The sequence below is a fragment of the Heterodontus francisci genome, chromosome 1 (genome assembly GCF_036365525.1).
Source record: "Heterodontus francisci isolate sHetFra1 chromosome 1, sHetFra1.hap1, whole genome shotgun sequence".
NCBI classification, from domain to species: domain Eukaryota; kingdom Metazoa; phylum Chordata; class Chondrichthyes; order Heterodontiformes; family Heterodontidae; genus Heterodontus; species Heterodontus francisci.
In genome coordinates, this window is record NC_090371.1 from 50,322,276 (window position 1) to 50,342,084 (window position 19,809).

The 19,809-nt window shown below is 43.5% G+C and overlaps 1 long non-coding RNA gene across 1 annotated transcript; it reads right to left on the reverse strand.

The window, feature by feature from the left end:
* Positions 1-1,583: 1,583 nt before the first annotated feature.
* On the reverse strand, positions 1,584-19,325 carry LOC137377457 (uncharacterized). The gene is made up of 3 exons (XR_010976417.1): positions 19,273-19,325; positions 10,775-10,894; positions 1,584-1,660 (listed from the first exon to the last, which is right to left on the reverse strand). It is a non-coding gene; the product is annotated as an uncharacterized lncRNA (long non-coding RNA).
* Between the last annotated feature and the right edge of the window lie 484 nt (positions 19,326-19,809).

A 19,809-nucleotide genomic window follows, 5' to 3' on the forward strand; every position in this document is an offset into this window, starting at 1 on the left:
GGTAGAGTTCCCCTAACCTTGTCTTCTTGACATTATTCTGCATTCTAAGCCTAGTTGATGCTTGCCTTTGTTTCGCCTGCCTACTAATGTCACTTGCTACTTTTCTACCTCCTGTTACCAGCTTTACTTCCTTCCAATTTGAGCTACCCCTCAGATTCCCATCCCCCTGACAAGCTAGTTTTAACCTTCCCCAACAGCACTAGCAAATCTCCCTGTGAGGATGTTAGTTCCGGTCCTGTTAAGGTGTAGCCTGTCCATCTTGAACAGGTCCCATCTGCCCCACAACTGGTCCCAATGCCTCAGAAATCTGATTCCCTCCCTCCTACACTAATTCTCCAGCCACGTGTTCAATCACTCAATTCTCCTATTTCTATGCTCACATGGCACGGGAGTAATCTTGAGGTCCTTTTTAATTTCTTTCCAAACTCCCTAAAATCTGCTTTCAAGACCTCATCCCTCTTTCCACCTATGTCATTAGTACCAATGTGGACCATGACGTATGGCTGTTCACCCTCCTTCAGAAGGATATTCTGCAGCTGCTGCATAACATCCTTGACCCTGGCATGAAGGAGGCAACACACCATCCTGGAGTCATGTTTACTGCTTTTTTTTTCTTCTTTTTTTTGTTTTTTTTTCTAACCCCGTTTTTTTTTTCTTTTTGGTGGCCTTTATACCCCAGGCCCCTTTTATATAATCTATGTCGAGGGGGCCTTTATTCCTCAGGCCCCCTTTATATACATAATTTTAAAATAACTTTATTAAAACCAGATAAATAAACAAAACTCAAATTAAAATGCCATTCTCGGCGTCATGTTTACTGCTGCAGATATGTCTGTCTGATCCCTTGACTACGAATCCCCTATCATTATTGCTCTTCCATTCTTCTTCTTCCCCTCCTGTGCGGCTGAATCACCCGTACTGCCACGGACTTTGGTCTGGCTGCATTCCCCTGAGGAACCATTGCTCTCACCAGTATCCAAAATGGAAAACCGATTAGCAAGGAAGATAGACTTGGGGGACTCCTGCACTGCCTGCCTGGTTGTCTTAGACTGCCTGGCAGCCACCTATTCCCTCTCTGCCTGCATGCTCCTAACCTGTGGTGTGACCACCTCCCTGAACATGCTATCCACATAGTCCTCTGCCTCGTGGATGCACAACAATGACTCCAGCTGCCACTCGAGTTCCGAAACACAGAACTCAAGCTGCTGCAGCCAGTAACAATTTCTGCAGATGTGTTTGTCTAGGACACATGGTGCATCCATGACATCCCACGTACCACAGGATGTACATTCTACTTGGCCGAGCTGACCTGCCATACCTTAACTTTAAAAACGTTTTATTACAATGCAAAGTAGAATAACTTAACAGTTACTTACCAATCAGCTTCTTCCCCTGTACCAAAGAGAGAGGCAGCTCCTGGAGGCTGAAAAAAGGTGGAAGAAGGCAAGAAAGGAGCCTCTCCCTCACACACCAAACTCCCACTTTACACTCAGTGCACGCAAAGCAGCTCTCAGTGCAGTCAAATTTATTTTTTCTTAATTTATAGTTCCCCTCCTTACCGAACTCCCTCACTTACCAAACTTCCTTTTCCACATTCTGTGTCCTCCAGCAGCACTCAATGCAGACTTCCCTCTTAACTGACAGGAATTTCAATTAATTGCTAGATGTGAACAAAACAAAAACTAGTCTTGAGAGATTAACCCTTAAAATTCACTCACTTACCAAACTCCCTTCTTTACACTGAGTGCAGACAAGCAGTACTGAGAGTCCCCTGAATTTATACTCTGAAAACAATGCTGTGTCAGCTCTGCTAGAGCTCAGAAACCGGTTTAAGCTAGCTCCAGCTATCTCAGAGTGTTAGTATACCCCTGTTTAAAACTGCAAGAAACCTAACTTACCTCTTATCTGAAAGAGGCATTTCAATTAATTGCTAAATTTAAACAAAACAAAAGCTAGTCTTCAGAGATTAACCCTTAAAATCCACTCTCTTGCCAAACACCCTTCTTCACACATTTTGTGATTCATGTACAATGACATCCAGATCCCTCTGTACTGCAGCTTTCTGTAGTCTCTCTATGTAAATAATATTCTGCTTTTCTATTCTTCCTGCCAAAGTGGATAATCTCACATTTTCCCACATTATATTCCATCTGCCAAATTTTTGCCCACTCACTTAACCTATATCTCTTTGTAGATACTTTGTGTCCTTCTCACAACAAACCAGACAATCTGCTAGTGGAGTCGGAGAGGGGAAGAAGAGCTCTCAGCAGGAGGCCATATCAGCTCAGCTTGTTCAGGAGCAATTCTCCTCCCTGAACTTCAGTGAGGAACAGTGTGTATGACTGCACTTCAATAAAGTCTGAAATCTGCCACCTGCGGCAGCCACAACTGCAACCTCAAAGCAGGGCTAGGATCACATTGCCAGTGGCTGTGGAGGGGATAGTGGTGATGAAACTTTATGTACCTGGCTCCTTCCAGGTTGAATCTGGAGATATTTGCAACATGTCGCAATTTGCCACCCACTATTGCATCAGGGAGGCTTTCTACTCATTGAGAGCTAAAGACATTCATTTCCTCACTCCAGAGAGAAACAGGTGGAGGAAGCACACAGCTTCACCAGGATTGCAGGCTTCCCTACGGTGCCATTGACTGCAAACACATTGCTTGGCAGGTGCTGCGTGTCAACCCTGCCCTATATCGGATTGGAAAAGGATCTCACCCCCTCAGCGTTCAGCCGCTGTGTGACCATAGGCAGATTTATGCTGGTCAATGCCCAGTATCCTGTCAGTAGTCATGATGTGTTCGTTCTGTGACAGTCCACAGCTCCAGCTGCATTTCAGCCACCACAGCAAACCAGGGGTTGATTACAGGACAACAAGGGCTAGCTGCTGATGGCATGCCTGATAATTCCAGTGCACAGCATGCATACAATGAAAGTCATGCTCCCCTACAAAGTACTATGATCTATACTAATAATGAATGAGGTACTTTCTAAATGGTGAAAAGCTAGAAACAGTGGAGGTCCAAAGAGACTTGGGGGTGTGGGTCCAGCTACACAGATCATTAAAATATGAATAGGTACCTAAAATAAATCAAATGCTAATGGAATACTGACCCTTTATCTAGAGGATTAAAAGACAAGGGATAGAAGTCATGCTACATCTATATAAAAAAAAAAGCCCAACTTCGACCACACCTGGAATCCTGTGAATATATTGGCCTTAGAAGGAGTGCAGGGTAGATTTACCACAATGATGCTTGGACTCCAAAGGTTAAATTACAAAATGAGATTACACAAACTAGGGTTGAATTGCTTGGCATTTAGAAGGTTTAGAGTAACTTGATCAAAGTTTTCAAAATATTAAAGGGGAATAGATAAGGTAGATAGACACTATTTCTACTGGTTTGGGGGTGTAGTATAAACATTAGAGCCAAATCTTTTCAGGAGTAAAATTATAAACACTTTTACATAAACAGCATTGTAGAAGTTTGGAACTCTCTTCTGCAACTGGCAATTGATGCTGGATCAATAGTTAATTTTAAATCTGAGACGGATCGATTTTTTGTTAACCAAAGGTATTACGGGATATGGGCAAAGATGGGTATGTGGAGCTAGGTCGCTAAACAACCATGATCTCATCGAATGGCGGAAAGGCTCGAGGGACTAAATGGCCTACTTCTGTTCCTATATTAGAGCAGACCATTGGCTGAGATAACACTTCTACTGCCTGGATTGCTCTGGAGAAGCTCTGCAGGGCAGGCAGCAAGATTAGTCATCATCTGCAGTGTGCTGCACAACCTCACCATCATAAGAGGACAGACCTTGCCACGAGCTATATGGAGAGCAGCTCAGGAGCAGGAGGAGAAAGAGAGGAGACAACCTAATGAGCCCCTTTCTGACCAGGCTGCCAGAAGGACTCATCCAAATGTGATACCTGCGATCCCAATTCCCAATACACCAACAGTCCTACACCTTCAATCTGCCACTGACCATCACAGTGTCCATTTGGCCACGATGCAAGATAAGCATTCCAAATTCATTTTGCAAATGAGATCATTACATGTGCCATATTGCATAGAAAAAAGTCAACTAATTACTCTTGTGTATTCCTTTAGTGCCTGTCTTTTGTCTTTGCCTGTTCTATTGCAATACTAAGCCAGTGGCTGCAGCATCGCTGGTGGAAGGCTGTTGGTTTTCATTGGAGGAGACTCCAGATGGCCTTGGAGGAGCACCTCAAGCAGCCATGGGTCTAGAAGGCCTAGCTGTGGACAATATTATCTCAGCATGGGCGGCCACAGTCTGGACAGGTTGGCTGACAAGCAACAGCAAGGACACTGGTGGAGTGGCAGAACAGGAAGACAGCAGGTTCATACTCTGTGGGACTCCGAAGGGATCATTCCCTCCGCTACTCCCTGGTCCACTCCTCCATTACCCCCAACACCTCGTCCCCATCCCATGGCACCTTCCCCTGCAATCGCAGGAGATGTAATACCTGCCCATTTACCTCCTCTCTCCTCACTATCCCAGGCCCTAAACACTCCTTTCAGGTGAAGCAGCGATTTACTTGTACTTCTTTCAATGTAGTATACTGTATTCGCTGCTCACAATGTGGTCTCTTCTACATTGGGGAGACCAAACGCAGACTGGGTGACCGCTTTGCGGAACACCTCCGCTCAGTCCGCAAGCAGGACCCTGAGCTTCCGGTTGCTTGCCATTTCAACACTCCCCCCTGCTCTCATGCTCACATCTCTATCCTGGGCTTGCTGCAGTGTTCCAGTGAACATCAACGCAAGGTCGACGAACAGCATCTCATTTTCCAATTAGGCACACTACAGCCTGCCGGACTGAACATTGAGTTCAATAATTTCAGAGCATGACGGGCCCCCCATTTTACTTTTATTTAGTTATTTTTTCTTTTTTCTTTTTTACATTTTTACACTTTTTTTTCTTTTGTTAATTTCATTTCATTGTAGGTTGTTCAGTTTGCTTACCCACTGTTTTTTTCATGTTTGTACTTGCTGCTGTTGAATCCTCAGTTCGTTAACACCCTATCTTGTACTAATGCTTTGTCTTTCAACACACCATTAACATATTGTTTGCCTTTGCTCCATGACCTCTTGGTCAGCTATGTGGCCTTGTCCAATCTACACCTTCTCCTTTGTTATCTCTTGCCCCACCCCCGGCTCACTTGCTTATAACCTCTAACATTTCTAATATTTGTCAGTTCCGAAGAAGGGTCACTGACCCAAAACATCAACACTGTTTCTCTTTCCACAGATGCTGCCAGACCTGCTGAGTGGTTCCAGCATTTCTTGTTTTTATTTCATACTCTGTGGAGCCACTGTCACTTCCCCGGGTTACTGCCTCAGCAGTCTTAGTAATATTTTAGAGGAAACTGTTTTAAAAGATCCCAGTGATCTGTCTACATGTAGTCGGAGGCAGATTGTATGCCAGTTTTGGAACACAACATATCTCAACTGCTGTTCAGCCTGTGTTTTTTGTCCGTAATAAAGCTCTAACCACAAAAATGCCTTCATTTTTCCAGTGTATGTGTGAGTGTGAGGGGCTAAGGTAAAAAGGGAACTTTAATATTTCAATCTTTGTGTTTATGCTTTACTTTATTACTGGTTAAGACTTGTTTTATAATAAACTGATAATTTTGTTGTTTATTAAAGAAACCTGTTTGGTGAGTTTTATTCTGGGATAAAAATAGAGTCTATAATTAACCGTAGTGGTAAGTGGAAAAAAAATTTAAATATATATTGTGACCCGTGGAGAAGTGGAACTAGAATAAACAGTGAACTCCTCCCACCTCGGTCGTAACAGGAATCACATTTGCGGTTTTCCAATCCACTGGGACCTTGCCGGAATCTAGGGAATTTTGGAAGATCACAACCCATGCATCTACTATCTCTGCAGCCACTTCTTTTAAGACCCTAGAATGCAAGCCATCAGGTCCAGGGGACTTGTCAGCCTTCAGTTCTAATAGTTTTCTCAGTACTTTTTCCCTAGTGATTTTAATTGTTTTAAGTCCCTCCCTCCTTTTACCTCTTTATTTTCAAGTATTCTTGAAAGGAATAACTTTCCTTTCATTGCAGCAGCTTTTTCGGGAGCAGAGTTTGAGCGAGTGAGCAGCTGGGAAGGTCAGTTTGAAAGTAAATTTAATTTCCTTTTGTTTTTCGGCGGAGGCCAGGGGGCTGCTGGGTAAGTAAAATACTATATATTTGGGCGGTTTAAAATAACTTTCCTTTCATTGCAGCAGCTTTTTCGGGAGCAGAGTTTGAGCGAGTGAGCAGCTGGGAAGGTCAGTTTGAAAGTAAATTTAATTTCCTTTTGTTTTTCGGCGGAGGCCAGGGGGCTGCTGGGTAAGTAAAACACTATATATTTGGGCGGTTTAAAATAACTTTCCTTTCATTGCAGCAGCTTTTTCGGGAGCAGAGTGTGAGCGAGTGAGCAGCTGGGAAGGTCAGTTTGAAAGTAAATTTAATTTCCTTTTGTTTTTCGGCGGAGGCCAGGGGGCTGCTGGGTAAGTAAAACACTATATATTTGGGCGGTTTAAAATAACTTTCCTTTCATTGCAGCAGCTTTTTCGGGAGCAGAGTGTGAGCGAGTGAGCAGCTGGGAAGGTCAGTTTGAAAGTAAATTTAATTTCCTTTTGTTTTTCGGCGGAGGCCAGGGGGCTGCTGGGTAAGTAAAACACTATATATTTGGGCGGTTTCTGAACCCGAGACACCACACTTGTCGTGTCTCCCACCCGCCCTCCTCCTCTAACCAAAAAAAAAGGACTCGGTGGGGTGTTTATAAGGTAAGGCTTTTTCGATTTCTCTGGTTTTATTGTGATTGGTAAAAACTTTTCGTTCCTTTTTCATTTAACTAAGTTAAGCTTAAGATTAAAAAAGGCAGGAGATCTCAGACCCGTGTCATGCTCCTCTTGCTCAATGTGGGAGCTCAGGGACATGGCTGATGTCCCTGACTCCTTCACGTGCAGGAAGTGTTTCCAACTGCAGCTCTTGTTAGACCGCATGACGGCTCTCGAGCTGCGGATGGACTCACTTTGGAGCATGCGCGATGCTGAGGAGGTCGTGGATAGCACGTTTAGTGAATTGGTCACACCGCAGATTAGGATTGCTGAGGGAGAAAGGGAATGGGTGACCAAAAGGCAGAGAAAGAGCAGGAAGGCAGCGCAGGAGTCCCCTGCGGTCATCTCCCTCCAAAACAAGTATACCGTTTTGGATACTGTTGAGGGAGATGGCTCACCAGGGGAAGGCAGCAGTAGCCAGGTCCATGGCACCGTGGCTGGCTCTGCTGTTCAGAAGGGCGGGAAAAAGAGTGGAAGGGCTATAGTCGTAGGGGATTCGATTGTAAGGGGAGTAGATAGGCGGTTCTGTGGTCGAAAACGAGGCTCCCGAATGGTATGTTGCCTCCCAGGTGCACGGGTCAGGGATGTCTCAGATCGGCTGCAGAACATTCTAAAGGGGGAGGGTGAACAGCCAATTGTCATTGTGCACATAGGCACTAATGATATAGGTAAAAAACGGGATGAGGTCCTACAAGCAGAGTTTAGGGAGTTAGGAGCCAAGTTAAAAAGTAGGACCTCAGAGGTAGTAATCTCAGGATTACTACCAGTGCCACATGATAGTCAGAGTAAAAATGAAAGAATAGTCAGGATGAATGCGTGGCTTGAGAGATGGTGCAGGAAGGAGGGGTTCAGATTTTTGGGACATTGGGACCGGTTCTGGGGGAGGTGGGACTATTACAAATTGGACGGTCTACACCTGGGCCGGACTGGAACCAATGTCCTTGGAGGTGCTTTTGCTAACGCTGTTGGGGAGGGTTTAAACTAATGTGGCAGGGGGATGGGAACCAATTGAGGTCAGTTGACAGTAAGGAGGTAGTAACAAAAGCCTGTAAGGAACTAGATAATGAAGTCAGTGTGACTAAGGGGAAGAGCAGGCAGGGAGCAGATGATGAATATAAAGGGAATGGTGGTCTGAGGTGCATTTGTTTTAATGCAAGAAGTGTAGTAGGTAAGGCAGATGAACTTAGGGCTTGGATTAGTACCTGGGAGTATGATGTTATTGCTATTACTGAGACTTGGTTGAGGGAAGGGCATGATTGGCAACTAAATATCCCAGGATATCGATGCTTCAGGCGGGATAGAGAGGGAGGTAAAAGGGGTGGAGGAGTTGCATTACTGGTCAAAGAGGATATCACAGCTGTGCTGAAGGAGGGCACTATGGAGGACTCGAGCAGTGAGGCAATATGGACAGAACTCAGAAATAGGAAGGGTGCGGTAACAATGTTGGGGCTGTACTACAGGCCTCCCAACAGCGAGCGTGAGATAGAGGTACAAATATGTAAACAGATTATGGAAAGATGTAGGAGCAACAGGGTGGTGGTGATAGGAGATTTTAATTTTCCCAACATTGACTGGGATTCGCTTAGTGTTAGAGGTCCAGATGGAGCAGAATTTGTAAGGAGCATCCAGGAGGGTTTTCTAGAGCAGTATGTAAATAGTCCAACTCGGGAAGGGGCCATACTGGACCTGGTGTTGGGGAATGAGCCCGGCCAGGTGGTTGAAGTTTCAGTAGGGGACTACTTTGGGAATTGTGATCACAATTCCGTAAGCTTTAAAATACTCATGGACAAAGACGAGAGTGGTCCTAAAGGAAGAGTGCTAAATTGGGGGAAGGCCAACTATACCAAAATTCGGCAGGAGCTGGGAAATGTAGATTGGGAGCAGCTGTTTGAAGGTAAATCCACATGTGATATGTGGGAGGCTTTTAAAGAGAGGTTGATTGGCGTGCAGGAGAGACATGTTCCTGTGAAAATGAGGGATAGAAATGGCAAGATTAGGGAACCATGGATGACAGGTGAAATTGTGAGACTAGCTAAGAGGAAAAAGGAAGCATACATAAGGTCTAGGCGGCTGATGAAAGACGAAGCTTTGAAAGAATATCGGGAATGTAGGACCAATCTGAAACGAGGAATTAAGAGGGCTAAAAGGGGTCATGAAATATCTTTAGCAAACAGGGTTAAGGAAAATCCCAAAGCCTTTTATTCATATATAAGGAGAAAGAGGGTAACTAGAGAAAGGATTGGCCCACTAAAGGACAAAGGAGGAATGTTATGCTTGGACTCAGAGAAAATGGGTGAGATTCTAAACGAGTACTTTGCATCGGTATTCACCGAGGAGAGGGACATGACGGATGTTGAGGTTAGGAACAGATGTTTGATTACTCTAGGTCAAGTCGGCATAAGGAGGGAGGAAGTGTTGGGTATTCTAAAGGGCATTAAGGTGGACAAGTCCCCAGGTCCGGATGGGATCTATCCCAGGTTACTGAGGGAAGCGAGAGAGGAAATAGCTGGGGTCTTAACAGATATCTTTGCAGCATCCTTAAACACGGGTGAGGTCCCGGAGGACTGGAGAATTGCTAATGTTGTCCCCTTGTTTAAGAAGGGTAGCAGGGAAAATCCAGGTAATTATAGACCGGTGAGCCTGACGTCAGTGGTAGGGAAGCTGCTGGAGAAGATACTGAGGGATAGGATCTATTCCCATTTGGAAGAAAATGGGCTCATCAGTGATAGGCAACATGGTTTTGTGCAGGGAAGGTCATGTCTTACCAACTTAATAGAATTCTTTGAGGAAGTGACAAAGTTGATTGATGAGGGAAGGGCTGTCGATGTCATATACATGGACTTCAGTAAGGCGTTTGATAAGGTTCCCCATGGCAGGCTGATGGAGAAAGTGAAGGCGCTTGGGGTCCAAGGTGTACTAGCTAGATGGATAAAGAACTGGCTGGGCAACAGGAGACAGAGAGTAGCAGTAGAAGGGAGTTTCTCAAAATGGAGACGTGTGACCAGTGGTGTTCCACAGGGATCCGTGCTGGGACCACTGTTGTTTGTGATATACATTAATGATTTGGAGGAAAGTATAGGTGGACTGATTAGCAAGTTTGCAGACGACACTAAGATTGGTGGAGTAGCAGATAGTGAAGGGGACTGTCAGAGAATACAGCAGAATATAGATAGATTGGAGAGTTGGGCAGAGAAATGGCAGATGGAGTTCAATCAGGGCAAATGCGAGGTGATGCATTTTGGAAGATCCAATTCAAGAGTGAACTATACAGTAAATGGAAAAGTCCTGGGGAAAATTGATGTCCAGAGAGATTTGGGTGTTCAGGTCCACTGTTCCCTGAAGGTGGCAATGCAGGTAAATAGAGTGGTCAAGAAGGCATACGGCATGCTTTCCTTCATCGGACGGGGCATTGAGTACAAGAGTTGGCAGGTCATGTTACAGTTGTATAGGACTTTGGTTCGGCCACATTTGGAATACTGCGTACAGTTCTGGTCGCCACATTATCAAAAGGATGTGGATGCTTTGGAGAGGGTGCAGAGGAGGTTCACCAGGATGTTGCCTGGTATGGAGGGCGCTAGCTATGAAGAGATGTTGAGTAGATTAGGATTATTTTCATTAGAAAGACGGAGGTTGAGGGGGGACCTGATTGAGGTGTACAAAATCATGAGAGGTATAGACAGGGTGGATAGCAAGAGGCTTTTTCCCAGAGTGGGGGTTTCAATTACTAGAGGACACGAGTTCAAAGTGAAAGGGGAAAAGTTTAGGGGGGATATGCCTGGAAAGTTCTTTACGCAGAGGGTGGTGGGCACCTGGAACGCATTGCCAGCGGAGCTGGTAGATGCGGGCACGATGGAGTCTTTTAAGATGTATCTAGACAGATACATGAATGGGCAGGAAGAAAAGAGATACAGAACCTTAGAAAATAGGCAACATGTTTAGAGAGAGGATCTGGATCGGCGCAGGCTTGGAGGGCCGAAGGGCCTGTTCCTGTGCTGTAATTTTCTTTGTTCTTTGTTCTTGGTTTTTTGTGTCTTCTACAGTGAAAACAGACACAAAATACATGTTCAACGCTTCCACCATTTCCTTTTTTCACATTATTAATTCTCCAGTCTCAACCTCTAAAAGACCAAAGCTCACTTTAGTTACTCGTTTCCTTTTTAAATACTTGCAGGAACGCTTACTATGTGTTTTTATATTTCTAGCTAGATTTCTCTCATACACTAATTTCTCCCTCCGTTTTTTTAAGTAATCCTTCGCTGGTTTCTAAAATCTGTCCAATCTACTGACCTACCACTAATTTTCTCTGTATTGCACACTTTGTTTCTTTCAATTTGATATCATCCTTAACTTCCTTAGTTAACCACAGTTGGTGCATCCTTCTCATCGAGCCTTTCTCAATGGAACATATCTTTGCTGAGAGTGATAAACTATTTCCTTAAATATCTGTCACTGCTTCTCTACCATCCTACCTTTGAACCTATTTTCCCAGTTCACTTTAGTCAACTCTGTCCTCATACCCTTGTAACTGCCTTTAAATACAACACCAGTCTTAGACGCACATTTCTCACCCCTCACCCTCAGACTGAATGTGAAATTCTATTATGTTATGATCACTGTTGCCTAGAGGCTCCTTTACTATGAGGTCATTAATTAATCCTGTCTCATTGCACATTACCAGCTCTAAAATAGCCTGCTCCCAGGTTGGTACTAGAGTGTACTGCTCTAAGAAATTGTCCTGAATACAATCTATGAACTCATCTTCCAGGCTACCTTTGCCAGTCTGATTCGTCCAATCTATATGAAGATTAAAATCATCCATGATTATTGCAGTACCTTTCTCACATTATTTTGTCCCCCATTATTTCTTCCTGTATACTCTGTCCTATGCTGTAGCTACAGTTGGGGGGCTTATAAACTACTCCCACAAGTGACGTTTTACATTTGCTATTTCTTTTCTCTACCCAAACTGATTCTACATCTTGATCTTTAGAACTAAAATCATCTCTCACTATTGTACTAATGTCATCTTTAATTAACAGAGCTACCCCACCAGCTTTAACTAGCTTCCTGTCCTTCCAAAATTTCAAATATGCTTGAATATTTAGGTCCCAGCCTTGGTCACCTTGCAACCATGTCTCTGAAATGGCTATCAAGTGTTATGAACCTACTTTTTTTTTTGGGGGGGTGGGTAGAATATGCAGTGTGTCTTTAACTCAGCAAAGGACCAGTATTGCTTTAAGAACAAGCAAGCCTCATGAGTTAGAGAAGGTGCATTCTAGTTGCCTTTGATATAGCCACTCAGGGGCTAAGGTTAAATGTACAATGCTGCAATTAATTTTGAAACTAGCTGAAAAACTGGCTTTTGACAGACAGACTCACAGACTGCCAGCATATACTGAAGGAAATATCTCCTCTGTTTAAACCCTATATATTATACTCTCAGAATTCTGTAAAGTCAAGCCAGATAAATTTCTTCAAAGAAAATAACCAATTACTTTAACTACTGAACTGCAATTGCTGTGTTCATCATAGGAGAAGAAGAGGAGCATCACTTCAACTGCTAAACTAGATTACTGACTATCCAGCTGTTGAAGAATTATTTTTTCCCATCGGACAGCTGTGAGGACTTCAAGGAACCTTGGACTGTTCCACGTTAGAAGATTTCATTTCGGCAGTAGCATAAATCTGCAAGGACTTTATTTTTTTAAAATGTTGTTTATATCTTAGTAGTGTTTAAGAGTTTAGTTTTTTCTGATAAACAGGTAATTTGTTGATCTAAAGACACCTGGTTTGGTTCGCCTCATTTGGGGTTTAATAGATGGATCAATTTGGCTGTGGATTTCTTTAATTTGGGAAGTTTAAAGTGATATGTTAGGCGATCTGTGAAGTGACAAGACTGAATTGACAGTGCATTGCTCTCACCGCAATCAGAATCGTATATTTTGATTGGGGGTTTTGACTTGAGCAGTCGGTCATAATACAGGTCATACATATTTATTTCCATTTGTGTTATCAAGTCATCCGTTTTGTTACAAATGTTGTGTACATTCAGATATAGAGCCTTTAATTCTGTCTTCTTGCCATTCTTGCAAACTCTGGCCTTAACTGCTGGTACACTCTGCAGTTTATATGCTCTGTTCTTTCGTACCAGATGAAATTTGCTCATGTAATTAGTAATCCAGAAATTATTACCTTTGTGGTTCTGCTTTTTGATTTAGCCCCTAGCTGCTCATAATTCCTAAGCAGAACCTCTTTGCTAGGCCTATCTATGTCATTGGTACCCATATTGACCACGACAACTGGGTCCTCCCCAAATTCTTCTCCAGCCCCCAGCAGATGTCCCAAACCCTGGCACCGGGGAGGCAACATAGCCTTCCAGACTCACGCGCCCGGCTGCAGAGAACTGTGTCTATCTCCCTGACTATACTGTCCCCTACTACCATTACAGTTCTAATTCCTGCCTCCATTTGAATGGCTCCCTGCACCATGGTGCAATGATCAGTTTGCTCATACACCCTGCAGCACTGCTCTTGTCCATACAAGCTGCAAGAACCTTGAACCTGTTGGACAATTGCAAGGGCTGAGGCTGCTCCACTTCTGCCTCCTGGATCCCCATACTTGCCTCACTCAGAATCACACCCTCCTGCCCCTAGCCACGAACCAAATCAGAAGATCCTATCCTGTAGGGTGTGATTGCCTTCTGGAACAAAGTATCCAGGTAACTTTCCCCCTCCCTGATGCATCGCAGTATCCAAAGCTCGGCTTCCAGCTCATTAACTCTGAGCTGAAGTTCCTCGAGCCACAGACACACTGCAGATATGGTCACTGTGGATCACACTGGTGTCCATCAGCTCCCACATACTACAGCTGCAACACATTACCTGCCCCGCCATCCTATTGTGTTTTAATAAACTAATTAATTATTTTCTTAATTAAATTTTAGTTAATGCCTCTCATCCTGCTTGTGCTTATATTCTTATTATTTAAATTAATGTTATACTGTTATCAAATTGTTGTTTGAACCTTTAAAGGTTATGGAGAGCAAGCAGGAAAATATGATTAAACTGGGTAACTCACATGGAGAAAAACACCGACACAGACCTGATGGGCCAAATGAACTGTTACTGTGTTATAACCGTGGAACTGTGGAAACCGGGAACGTTGGCAGAATTTGTCGTGGCAAGTGCAAATGAAGTGAGCCACAAGCCTAAAGCTCTCAGTCACAGACAAACTGCAGCTTTACCCTATGTGGCTCTGACAGCGTGGTCAGCCCTGGTGAACAATGGAGGACTGAGAAAAGACAACTGCAAAGGCAAACGGGTTCTGATCCTTGGTGGATCCGGAGGAATTGGTACCTTTGCTATTCAGCTCTTGAAAGCCTGGGGAGCCCATGTGACCACAACCTGCTCTAAGAATGCTTTCTCATTCCTAAAAGATTTGGGTGTAGATCACGTCATCAATTATAAAGCTCAGAGCATGGAGAAACAGCTCAAGGAGCTGGAAATGTTTGACTTTATGATTCCATAAGATTTTTTAAAATTAAATTTTAAAAGCATTACAGATCCTGATTTTTGAAAGTTACATTAACTAAGATAAACTAAGTCACAGGTTATATAAGTACATACTTGGTGCTTGCTTTTTTCTAACTTCATTTGTTTGTGTTCAAACTGCAAAGGTTAAATTAATAAAGCCAGCTGTATTGTGTGCAATCACTGGAATTCAGGCAAAAGGTCAGAGTCTACCATTCTCAGTAGAGTGTGCCATTGTATTCATTGACAAAGGGTGAGGGGGAATGAAAATGTGCAAAAGAATTATGAACATAAAATATGGAGTGAAAAAAGGATATGTGGTCCATCAAACACACTGCTTCAACATATCATGTACTTCATCCTACTTAATTTCCAAGAAGAAAGGTGTGGACAAGTACTGCATGATCTCCAAAGGTAACTGGGTAAAGGGTCAGAATCAGCCATTTCCACATTTCCGCTATTCACTCTGAGTGTTTTATCATCAACAGATCACAACAGCACAAGAAGCATTGATTCTCATGCAATATTTATCATCCCAATCTAGCAACTCCTAAAACTTCCAATCCCATTCCCAACCTGTGTTTTTTAAGCAGTTAATCAATTCAGCCTACACTGCATTGATTGGAATTCAGAAAATCTTACAGCAGAGAAAGAAGCCATTCAGCCCAGTGTCCCTGTGCCAGTTCTTTGCATAAGAAATAGGAGCAGGAGTAGACCATTTGGCCTTTCAAGCCTGCCTCGCCATTCAATAAGATCATGGCTGATCTGCCCCAAACCTCAACTCCTCTTTCATGCCAGCACCTCATAGCCCTCAACTCCCCGATATTTCAAAAACCTATCTACCTCCTCTTTAAATACTTTCAGTGATCTAGCCTCCGCAACTCTGTTTTTCAGACATTCACAACCCTCTGAGAGAAGAAATTCCTTCGCATCTCAGTTTTAAATGTGTGTCCCCTTATTCTGTAACTGCGTCCTCTAGTTCAAGATCCCCCCATTAGTGGAAATATCTTCTCACCATCTACCCTGTCAAGCCCCCTCAGAATCTTGTACATTTCAATAAAATCACCCCTCATTCTTCTAAACTCTCATGAATAAAGGCCTAATCTGTTTAGCCATTCTTGATATGTCAACTCCTTCATCCCAGGAATCAGCCTAGTGAATCTTTTTTAAACTGTCTCCAATGACAGTATATCCTTTCTTAAATCCGGGGACCAAAACTACACAACACTCCAGGTACGCCCTCACCAACACCCTGTGCAGTTGTAACAAAACGTCCCTATTTTTAACCTCCAACCCCCTAGCAATAAAGGCCAAAATTCCGTTTGCCTTCTTAATTACTTGCTGCATCTGCAGACTAACTTTTTGTGTTTCATGCACAAGAGCACCCAGATCCCTCTGCGCTGCATCTTTTTGGAGTCTCTCTCCATTTAAATAATAGTCTGCCTTTTGATTCTTCCTATCAAAGTGCATAACCTCACACTTTCCTACATTAAACTCCATCTGCCAAGTTTTTGCTCAATCACTCAACCTATCTATATCCCCTTGCAGATTCCTTATGTCCTCATCACAACATGCCCTCCCACCTATTTTTGTATCATCAGCAAATTTTGGATCAATTACACTCTGCCCCCTCCTCCAAGTCATTAATATAGATAGTAAATAATTGAGGCCCTAGGACTGATCCTTGTGGCACTCCACTAGTTACGTCTTTTCAACCTGTAAAAGACCATGGCTTTCTGTTTTCTGTGAGTTAACCAATCCTCAATCCATGCTAATACATGACCCCCAATACTGTGAGCTCCTATCTTGTGCAATAATCTTTTATGTGGCACCTTATCGAATGCCTTCTGGAAATCCAAATACACTACATCTACCGGTTCCCCTTTATCAACTCTGCTTGTTATACCCTCAAAGAACTCTGGCAAATTTGTCAAACATGATTTCCCTTTCACAAAACCATGTTGACTCTGTTTGATTGCGTTAACCTTTTCTAAATGTCTTGCTATTTCTTCCCTAATAATGGACTCTAGCATTTTCCCAACAACCGATGTTAGGCTGACTGGTCTATAGTTTCCTGCTTTTTGTCTCCCTCCCTTCTTGAACAGGGGCATCACATTAATGGTTTTCCAATCCGCTGGGACTCTCCCGGAATCCAGTGAGTTCTGGAATATTTCGACCAATGCCTCCACTATTTCTGCAGCCACTTCTTTTAAAACCCTTGGATGCAGGCCATCAGATCCTGGTGACTTGTCTGCCTTTAGTCCCATCAGTTTGTCAAATACTTTGTCCCTCGTGATAGAGACTATTACAAGATCTTTCCTCCCATCAGCTCCTTGCTTATCTGATATCTGGGGGATGTTTATAGTGTCCTCCACCGTGAAGACCAATGCAAAATATTGGTTTAAATTATCTGCCATTTCCCTGTTCCCCGTTACCAATTCTCCAGTTGCGTCCTCTAAGGGTCCCACGCTCACTTTAGTTACTCTCTTTTTATATACCCATAGAAGCTCTTGCTGTTTGTTTTTATATTTCTTGCCAATTTACTTTCATAATCAATTTTCTCCCTCTTTATTAGCTTTGTAGTCATCTGCTGCTGGTTCCTAAAAAAATTCCCAATCCTCTGGCCTACCACTAGTTTTCACCACTTTGTATGCCTTAGTTTTTGATTGGATACTCTCCTTGACTGCCTTTGTTAACCACAGGTGGTTCATCCTTCTCATCGAGTCCTTCTTTTCGACCGGCATAAATATTTGCTGAGCGTTATGAAATATCTGCTTAAATGTCTGCCACTGCTCATCCACTGACCTTCCCCTTTGTCTATTTTCCCAGTCCACTTTATACAACTCTTTCTTCATACCTCCGTAATTGCCTTGTTTAAGTTGAGGACACTGGATTGAGACCCGAGTTGTTCGCCCTCAAACTGAATTTGAAATTCTACCATGTTGTGATTGCTACTCCTAGAGGATCCTTAACTATTCCTCTGGCAAGTGGGTCAGTAACCAGAGGTCATGGATATAAATAATAATAATCCTACATTACTAGATCTAAAATAGCCTGTTCCTGGGTAGGTTCTGCAACATATTGCTCTCCGTAATAACCTCCATGCACTCTACAAATTTGTCTTCCGTGTTACCTCTGCCAATCTGATTTGTCGAGTCACATTGCAGATTAAAATCACCCATGACAATTGTAGCACCTTTCCGACATGCCCCCATTATTTCCTGACTTATACTTTGTCCTACAGTGAAGGAACTCTTTGGGGGCCTATAGATGACTCCCACCTGTGACTTCTTCCCCTTGCTATTCCTTATTTCCACCCAAACTGATTCCACATCACGATCTATTGCACCTATATCACTACTCAGCACCATACCGATACCTTCCTTTATTAACAAAGCCACCCCGCCTCATTTTCCTTTTTGCCTATTTTTCCAGAACGTCAAATACCCTTGAATATTGAGATCCCAGTCTTGGTCACCCTGCAGCCACGTCTCTGTAATAGCTACCAAGCCATACTCATTTATTTCTATCTGTGCCATCAACTCATCTATCTTGTTACAAATGCTGTGTGCATTCAGATAAAGAGCCTTAAGCTTTGACTTTTTACCATTATTATTCATTCTGGTTCTAATTTCTGCTGCACTCTTCTGCTTATATTTTCTGCCCCTTCCTCTCAGACTTTGATTACCGTTTGCCTCTTCACTACCCTGCACCTCTGCTCTCTCGTTTCTTTTTGATTTTTTAAACTTCCCTTCAATTGAACCCTCCCTCCCACTAATTAGTTGAAAGTCCTACCTACAACCCTAGTTATATGATTCACCAGGACACTGGTTCCAGCACAATTCAAATGAAGCCCGTCCCAATGGAACAGCTCTCTCCTTATCCAGTACTGGTGCCAGTGCCCCATGAATCGGAACCCATTTCTCCCATACCAGTCTTTGAGCCATGTGTTTACCTCTCTAATCTTATTTACCCTATTATTTGCACGTGGCTCAGGTAGTAATCCAGAGATTATTATCTTTGTGGTTCTTCTTTTCAATTTCGCCCCAAGCTGCTCATAGTCCCTCAGCAGAACCTCTTTCCTAGTCCTACCTATGTCATTGGTACCTATGTGGACCACGACAACTGGATCCTTCCCCTCCCACTCCAAGTTCCTCTCCAGCCCAGAAGAGATGTCCTTAACATTGGCACCAGGTAGGCAACACAGACTTCGGGAATCCGTGTCTTTGCTGCAGACACCAGTACCTATTCCCCTAACTATGCTATCCTCTATTACTACTACATTTCTCTTTTCTGCCCCCACTTGAATGGTGCTCTGAACCACAGTGCTGTGGTCAGATCACTCATCCTCCCTGCAGCCTGTGCCCTCGACCACACCGGGAGCAAGAACCACGTACCTATTGGATAAGGGCACTGACTGAGGCTCCTCCAAAGCTAAATTCTGGATCCCCATATCTGCCTTACTCACAGTCACACCCTCCTGTCCCTGAGCACGGTGCAAGTTTGATGTAACTGTGACTGCCCCCTGAAACACAGTGTCCAGGTAACTCTCCCCCTCCCTGATGTATCGCAGTGTCTGCAGCTCAGACTCCAGCTCATCAACTCTGAGCCGGAGGTCCTCGAGCAGCCAACACTTGCTGCAGGTGTGGCCACCATGGATTGCACCGGCGTCCACCAGCTCCCACATACTACAGCTGCAACACATTGCCTGCCCAGCCATCTCTATTCTATTTAATTAATTAAATTAGATGTTAAATATTTGTATGTTTGAAGTTATGTTTGATTTAAATTAAATTAAATTAATTTGTCCAGGTTAGTCCCACACCCCAACTAATTCTTCGTAACCCTGCAAATTAGTCTCCTTCAAGTACATGTCCAATTACCTTTTGAAGTTCCAACAGAATCTGATTCCACCAACCTTTCAGTGTTTGACCTAACAACCCTCTATATGAAGAAATTTCTGTTTGCTTTTCATTCTTTTGCCAATTATTTATATCCATGACCTTTGGTTACTGACACAGAGGAAATGGTTTCCGATGTTAGAACAGTGACGACACTTCAAAGATACTTCATTGGCAGTAAAGTGCTTTGAGACATCCTGTGGTTGTGAAAGGCGCTATATAAATAAAAAAAATTTTAGGTGTCGCCTTAACCTCTTCTCTAAGGAGAACAATCTCAGCTTCTCACTCTCCACGTAAGTGAACTCCCTCAACTCTCAGATCATCCCGGTAAACCTACTCTGTTCTAAAGGTCTGCTCAGGTTTGAAAAAAAAACCCGACCCGAACCCAATCGAACCACATCGGAGCCAAGCACGAGCCGGCCCGAGTCTTTCCATTTTTTCCCGCGCCGACCCGACCCGCGCCCGACCCAACCTGCGCCCGACCCGACCATATGCACTTACTCACTGTATTTACCACTT